This window comes from Apium graveolens, chromosome 6 (genome assembly GCF_009905375.1).
Source record: "Apium graveolens cultivar Ventura chromosome 6, ASM990537v1, whole genome shotgun sequence".
Lineage (NCBI taxonomy): Eukaryota > Viridiplantae > Streptophyta > Magnoliopsida > Apiales > Apiaceae > Apium > Apium graveolens.
In genome coordinates, this window is record NC_133652.1 from 211795675 (window position 1) to 211803423 (window position 7749).

A 7749-nucleotide genomic window follows, 5' to 3' on the forward strand; every position below is an offset into this window, starting at 1 on the left:
GTGGAAAAAAAGGTTTTAATGTATAAGATAACCCCGATTATGGGAGAAGGTTGAAACATTTCATACTAAGGAACAGAAAGTCGAGTAAGGAAAGGAGACCCGAGACGGTACTCCTATACGACAATTTATGGACCTGTCTAGACAGAACTTAGACTATTATCCCCAACCACCACCTTGAGGAAATAATGCGATAGGAAATTCTTTCAGGACCTTTAAGTCTCTAAGCTCTCAGAGTTCCAAGGAACAGGTTGACCTAGTCGAGGCAAGAGCCTGGCTAAAGGAAATAGAGGAATCATTTGAGATTCTGAATGATTGACGAACCACAAAAGACTGTTTTTTGTCACTTACCCTCCTAAGAGAGAGGCCACCCGCTGGTGAAAGACCAAGGAAGGCACGGAGCAAGAGATTATAATAAACTGATTAAAGTTCAGACAATTGTTTCGGGAAAGTACTTCTCAAGGTTATGGAGGTAGTGTAAAAGCTTAGAGCCATAACAAAAGCGGACGAGTATGATGAATTATGAATCTAAGTTATAAAAGTTGTCAAGATTCGTTTCTGAGGACACAAATCCCGAATGACGGGATGTTTGAAATCAATGCTTATGTTGTGTTGGTTCAGTAATGGTTGTAATGGAAACGATAATAAAAGACTGAAAAGGGAAGGAGTATAAAGGGGATTATAAAGGAAATAGAGTTGAGAAGTGATAAGGGAGTTAGGTATGGGAAACCCTAAGAAAACCCTTGCAATAAATATAGAGAAGTGTGTCATCATCAGCGCGATGGTGACTGATCATGAGATAAATTCAAGGTTTGAAGGCGTAAGCGATATGTAAAGTTAATTCCCTTGAAGTTGACAGTATTCGATGCAAATTTGAGATAGATCGATTGATTAATAAGGAAACATGGATGGACTGAGGAAGACAAGAAAGTAAGGAAATTAGGAAAATTGGATGAAGGAAGTGACCTTCAAGAATGTGAAGTGTAAGACCGGGGGCATGATACCCAGAAAGGGAGACGCCAGGTATGAAAGATATCCCAACATTGAGATGACTGTTGAGATAAATAAAAGAGGTAAATGAGTAGTTAGAACTAAAAGGTTCACGTTGAACACGACAAACATCTTCTAGAACATCCCTGTTATCATTACTGAATCAGGCAAGAAAAGCGGATAACCGTTCTTATCTTTTGGAGGCCATATTGATTGACCTCATTTTGATACAGATGTTATTGTGAAATTAGGCATATACTATCGAGGTGGGAATGATTGAATAAGATACCCTTATCAGGGATATATGACTTGATTTATCCATGGAAGGATGCATGTACCTTTTTAAAGGTGGAATTAAGGGTAGAACATCGGTAACTTAAAATGAATCCTAGGGGAATGCATAAAGGTTGGCATTTCACCCTTAATAGGGACAGTATGAGTTTTGACAGTATGATTTGGAAAGGGTTAAGGTAACAACAACCTTTAAGAATCAGTGGAGAAATTTTTCAGAAGTATATAGACAATGGTTCTGGTATTAGTAAATGGTATTTTGATATGCCCTGTATATAGGGAATACAGGAGGAACGATTGAAGGATAACCTTAGAGGTTTTACAAGGAGAAAGGAAATATTCCGAAATTCTCAAGAATAAAAATATTGATAAAGGAAATATGACGTAATTATAATGATGCCAAGTGGGGCACGTGTTAAACCACGGGAAAGTATGGATCGAACCAGTAAAGGTTGAAAATTGTTCAGGGCAATTAGGACTTAAGATAAAAGATGTTCTAAGTATGATTGAGAGTCAGTCGTGACAGTGATTAACCTCTAAAGACTGAGGCAATAACTTATGGAAAAATGGTGATATTTTTTTTTACTCATCAGATTTTAAGGAAAACATCTTCACATAAGCTGTGATTGAAATGAGGTAGAAAATTTATTTGGAGGTGGTTAAAATGACAATTGACTGTAAGGAAATTTTACTATCAGGAAAGGCAAAGAGGTGGCCAACACTTTAAAGGTAAGAGGATAATTATAGGCACTTGTACCAAGGAATACAGTGATGATGGTTAAAGTTGTGAAGGTTGTATTATGGTTTGGAAGATTGACATTCCTTCTGATGACTGTGCAATACCCAACCGTAATAGTAGTTTGGTAAGGTTTAATTTATGTAATCGCCATGAGCGGGCTATCTATCTTAGAAGGTACTATCTTGAGAATAAGCCAGGACCATATTCCAAAAAGGACCAAACAAACTTTTGAGTTAAATCTTCTATTGAAGGCATATGATTAAGAATGGTATTAACCTGCTATCGTTGCTTTGAGCGAAACTCTTCTGCAATTTTATCTGCTTCATGTCATGTATGTATGTCAGAATCAGGAGTGTTCTTCATGAATCATGAATGGTGATTATGTTACCTCCTTAGAAGGATTTGATACGGCATGTATGGACTCCGTATGGTTAGATATTAAGATTTCATGGAACGTGAATGACGACAGTTGGTTAGTAGTGGACCATAGTAATGCAGCAATGATTCTGCGAGTAATGAGTTGATTACAACCGTGAGAGTTGTATTGGAATGGATGTTGAGATGAGTACCACTAATCGGGTCGTGGTAGTGTATAAGTTATCATTGATAGACTAATTAAGTCGATTATCTACCTATTAAATACTTATTCCTTCTTATCAATAGAGAGTCGTATTACTATACGAGGAAAGGTTGCAGTGCAAGCATAGAATTTTAGTAACGGCGATGTCTAGAATGAAAACCCAGATTCGATTTTCGATGTCGAGGGAGTTTCAAAGGTGATTGTGTATAAGCTCGAGCAAGAGCATGGGTCCATAGAATGATGGATGGAATAGTAAATATTTAAGCATGTAAAATGCGATGCTATAATACTTGATGTTGATATAAATACACATATGTTTTGTTCTCCTATAATCAACCTCTATAGTTCAGAGGTAGGTTCCAAGCCAGATATTTGGTGGCAGTAGATTTTTTTTTCACATAATTACAATTCTCTTCAATTCGTTCTTTTCTCTTCTTTTCATTTCATATAAGCTGAGAAGAACAACCCTTCCAGAAGGGGAGGTATTGCCGAATGACTACTATTTATGTGATAAAACCGAGTAGGATACCATATATTTGTTTAATTGCTTGTCAAGTACTAAAGGCTGGCCACCTTCTGTACTAACTATGCAATGTAAACAAGTGTTCATGATCATAGTGATCTCTCAATAAATTCTTTTACTTCTATATGAAAGACTAAGCTTTCGAAGATAAAAAGCAGCTGAAAAAGGAGTAGTAAAGTTGTGGTGGTATGCGGAATGGAAACACATTCGTGATACAAAGGTTGACGAGGTTATTAAAAGGTTATAGAACGCTAACGAGCAAAAGTATAACCAGTATAATATTAGGGAACGGAAGGTAGTAGCGATTACGAACTGGAAAAGAATGGGTATTGAGAAGCAAAAGCTCTAATGCTAAAAGCTAATAATGAGAGTCTGTGCAATAGACTTGAAAGAAATTGGAATGATCACTTAACACGGATTGAGTTTTCTTACGACAATAGATCTTATGTCATTATCGAGTTGTCGCCTTATGAGATCCTTGAGGGAAGACAATGTCGATCTCCCTTATGTTAGGATGAAGTTGTAGAGCGCAAGATGCTCGGACCCGCAGTAGTCCAAAGGACCAAGGATATAATAGATCTAATCAGAGGACGGCTGGTAGTAACCCAAGATGGACATAAGAAGTATGTTGATTTGACACGAAAGGACAAAGAATAGGAAGTAGGGGACCTAGTGTTGTTAAAGGTATCCCCTTGGAAACCCTTGGAAAGGATTGATGAGATTCGGAAAGAAAGGAAAGCTAAGCCGCAATTTTGGACCCTTGGATGTATTAAGAAGTATTGGGAAGTTAGCATATGAGCTAGCCTACCCCGAACCTGTAGCAAGTTCATAACGTGTTTCACGTATCAATGTTAAGGAAGTGTAATTCGATGCCAGATAAATAGGGGCATATGAGCGCATAGACATGCAACCCGTAACCTATATGGAGCAACCAGGAAGGGTTATAGTGAAGGAACAAGTGCTTAGGAAGGGTTATCAAACTATCAGAGTTTGATGGAAACCACAATGTGGGAAAATTTACTCGAGAGTTAGAAAGTGCAATGCTAAGAGAGTATCCCTATTCATTTTCTATCTGATTCCGGGACGGAATCCTTTTAAGGAGGGGAGACTGTAATAACCCCAATTTTTGGAAATTTTTTGAAACCCTTATGAATAGTGTTTTTGCTGAATGATAAAAACTTTTCATGCCCCACTATGTAGGGATTCTGTTATGGATATTCTGAGATTTTATTAGTACTCTACATGGTATATAAGTGTATGTAAAGATCGTCAGAATCCAATTCCGAATACTTTGATTTTTCCCGAAAATCTACCCAGATACAGAAAAGAATTGAGTATAAGGTAACAGAATAAAAAGGATTTAAATTCAAGGATTATAAGAGAGGATCATGAAAGGAATATAATATATTGAGAAAAGGTTAAAGAAACTTAAGTAATAAGATCTCGGGTATGATCCCTCAAATGATAAACAAAAACGAAAGTTAAAGCGAACGTATAATAGATCAGCGGTCATTAGGGAAGCAATTAGGAGTTAATCAAGGAGGTTAGGGATGATGATGTCATCAAACCAACAAGGATGTGGACAAGTGGAAGCATTATGACATGTGCAAGATGACATAAGCATGACAAGGGGTTTTATTTTGTTGGTTGATTTTGGGCCATGTAAAATTTACCATGGTAAAAAGCTAAAACATTTTCCAAGGCCAAAAAGGAGAAGCAACCAAGCAAATATCATAAAACACAAAAATTAGAAGTTGACTTTCCCATTTCAAGAAGAAAGCTCTCGGCTAAAACAAACCCAGCAACTTCAAAACTGCCATATCTCCTTCAATACTCACTCAAAAGTTGTGTTCTATAGCTCGTTGGAAAGGTATTGAGATTTCCTACAACTCTTGTTCACAAGTCTCTTCCACAATAAGCAGGGTAATACCCTCATTTTTACAGTTCTTTAAAATCGGACTTTTAGAAACTTCAAAGCCTAACTTTGTGTTCTTGATTTCTTTGGAAAGATCAAGCTTGTAGGAGGCTCCCTAAGGCTTCCTAGCAACTTAACACCTCCCAAGGAAGGTATAAATCTTCACACCCTTTAGTAATAAGTTTTGAATGTTGAAGTTTGGAGATGGTTTGGATGGATTGAGTAGTATTTGAATGATAAGCATGATTCGAGCTTAATTGTTAAGTAGTTTAGTTGAATTTGGAGATATTTATAATATATGAATTGGATTTGAAGATCCTTGAGCTTATTATGACTGAAATCAGTAGCATTGATGTGTATATTGAGTTGTTGTTGATTGGTAGTTGGATTGATATGATTTGGAATGGTAAAAATTTGGGAAATCGCGTAAACATAGCCGTACGTAATGTCCGATTTTACTTTAGACTTGCTTTTGTTCATAACATTAGGACCCTAGAAACTCCCTGCTAGGTTTTGACCATTGCCATTTTTGATAGTTCATGTTACGGAGCTTCGTTTTGATATGTAGTTCATTTGATTCCGATGTACGGTTTAGGAGAAACGACCGTTTTTAAGTAACGGCGTTTCGCGACCGAACCATTACCCCTCTTCTTACTTTGAAACCTTAGTTAAGGACCATTAAAGGTTAATTAGTATATGAAACAATTATGTTAAGTGTGTTAGGCAGTTGGTAAGACACTCGCGAAGGAATCGCCTTAAAACTCGTAATGGTTAAATTATTAAAAATGGTGGAGCCGAGGGTACTCGAGTGACTTAAGAGAATCAGTAAGCGCAAAGCAAGCGTTAGAGTCTAAGTTGGTTAAAGTATAGATTTACAAGTGACTTTGGTTTAATTCCAACTTACTTGTTGTTTATAGGTTACCAGACTCGTCCCGAGCCATTTGTAACCCCCAGTCGCTCAGGCAAGTTTTCTACCCGTTATACTGTTGTTGTGATGTATATGTGTATATGCATGATCTTGTGATAAATGCATATTTGTTATTAGCAAATTCTTGCGATATATTGTAGCATGTGATATGGTATATATGCATGCCTGTTTCGTATTCTTGATTTATATATCTGTTGGTTCAAATGCTTATTCGTTGCATAATACCTATGCTAGAGATAAGCGGTATTTGCGTATACCCTTAGTATAGGGGATCAAAAAGGTTGAACTTTTTCTAAAACCGGGAGGCGAGGCTCCCGAGTTATAATATAATATTATATTATTATATATTGATATAGTTTTTAAAAACTATTAATCGATAAGGTTTATTCGATAACTTTTATTTTATTTAATGATATTATTACGAATATTCATTCGAGGACTTATGACTCCTTTTATTTTATTATTTGAATAATTATTTGAATATTCATTCGAGGGCTTATGACTCTTTTATATTATTTATATTGAATATTATTTGAATATTCATTCGAGGGCCTTATGACTCAGTTTATATTATTTAATGAATAATTATTTGAATATTCATTTGAGGATCTATGACTCCTGATATTTCTGAGATATGTCTTATTTTATTAAAGAATAAGGTGTCGATAATCAAACTTATCTTTGATTATTCAAATAAAGATAGTACTTTCGTATAAGTATATCTTTGGTTATTTAATACTCATTTCAAGTATAAGTTTTAAAAAACTTCTACTTCAATTATTTTTATAAAGATTATTCTTTATGGGAATATTATTTAAATAATAATATTCAGACATTTTCTAAATATATTGGGACTGATTTATTTTATTAAATCAGCATTACTCCAAACATTCTTAAAATATTTTCGAGTCTTCAAAATGATTTTCTAAAAGTTAGAGCGGATCCCAAAACTCATTTTTGTATTTAAGATCTTCCTTTCGAAGGGGATTTAAATATTCGCTAAAACCTGAGGGATCCGGCTCTATGGTGTATTTATATTCGCAACAAGGTTGCAGTTTTGGTAAATGAATTGATTACTTACCCAACGTTCGGGAAGTAAGTCCATCTATCGAGTCGGCATAAGCAACATGGGCTCAGTGGGCGTCCATGAAAGTGTAAGTGGCTCAGTGGGAGTCCATCAAATGCGTAAGTGGCTGAGTGGCAGTCCAGCATAAGGTCCTATTGCGGCCAGGGTGATGACCAGTGGGGAATTCGTCCATCTACTAGTAGAAAAGGTTACTTATTGGTATCTTTGCCTGATCAGCAAGATATCAGGTTTATGCCAAGGTTTTCTCCTTTCCAAATTCATTGGATATTGCAACTCTGTTTATAATTTTCATAACAGAGGTTTTCAAGGAGTGTATGAAATGTATATATATAGGTGTATATATATCGGGATTTAATGAAGTATCTCGTAACTTCATTATTTATAATGATATTCAAAGATTGAATCTATTCAAATCTTGTCTTGTAGTCTCATCTATGTGATGAACTTTTGAACTGATTATAACTTGAACGGTGGTAGTTCAAGTAATATTTGGAAAAGATATAAGTATATTGGGGTATCTTGTAACTTCATATTTTCAACTTATATCTAGTTAATGATTATCTTATGCATATCAAAGATTTTCAGAAAAACGTTGAGACAAGGGTAGATATATGAGATCACCTTGCAACGATATTTTTATACAGTTATAAACTGGAACTCTGTGTATATTATGCATGGAAGAGGACTTCCAAGATTTTG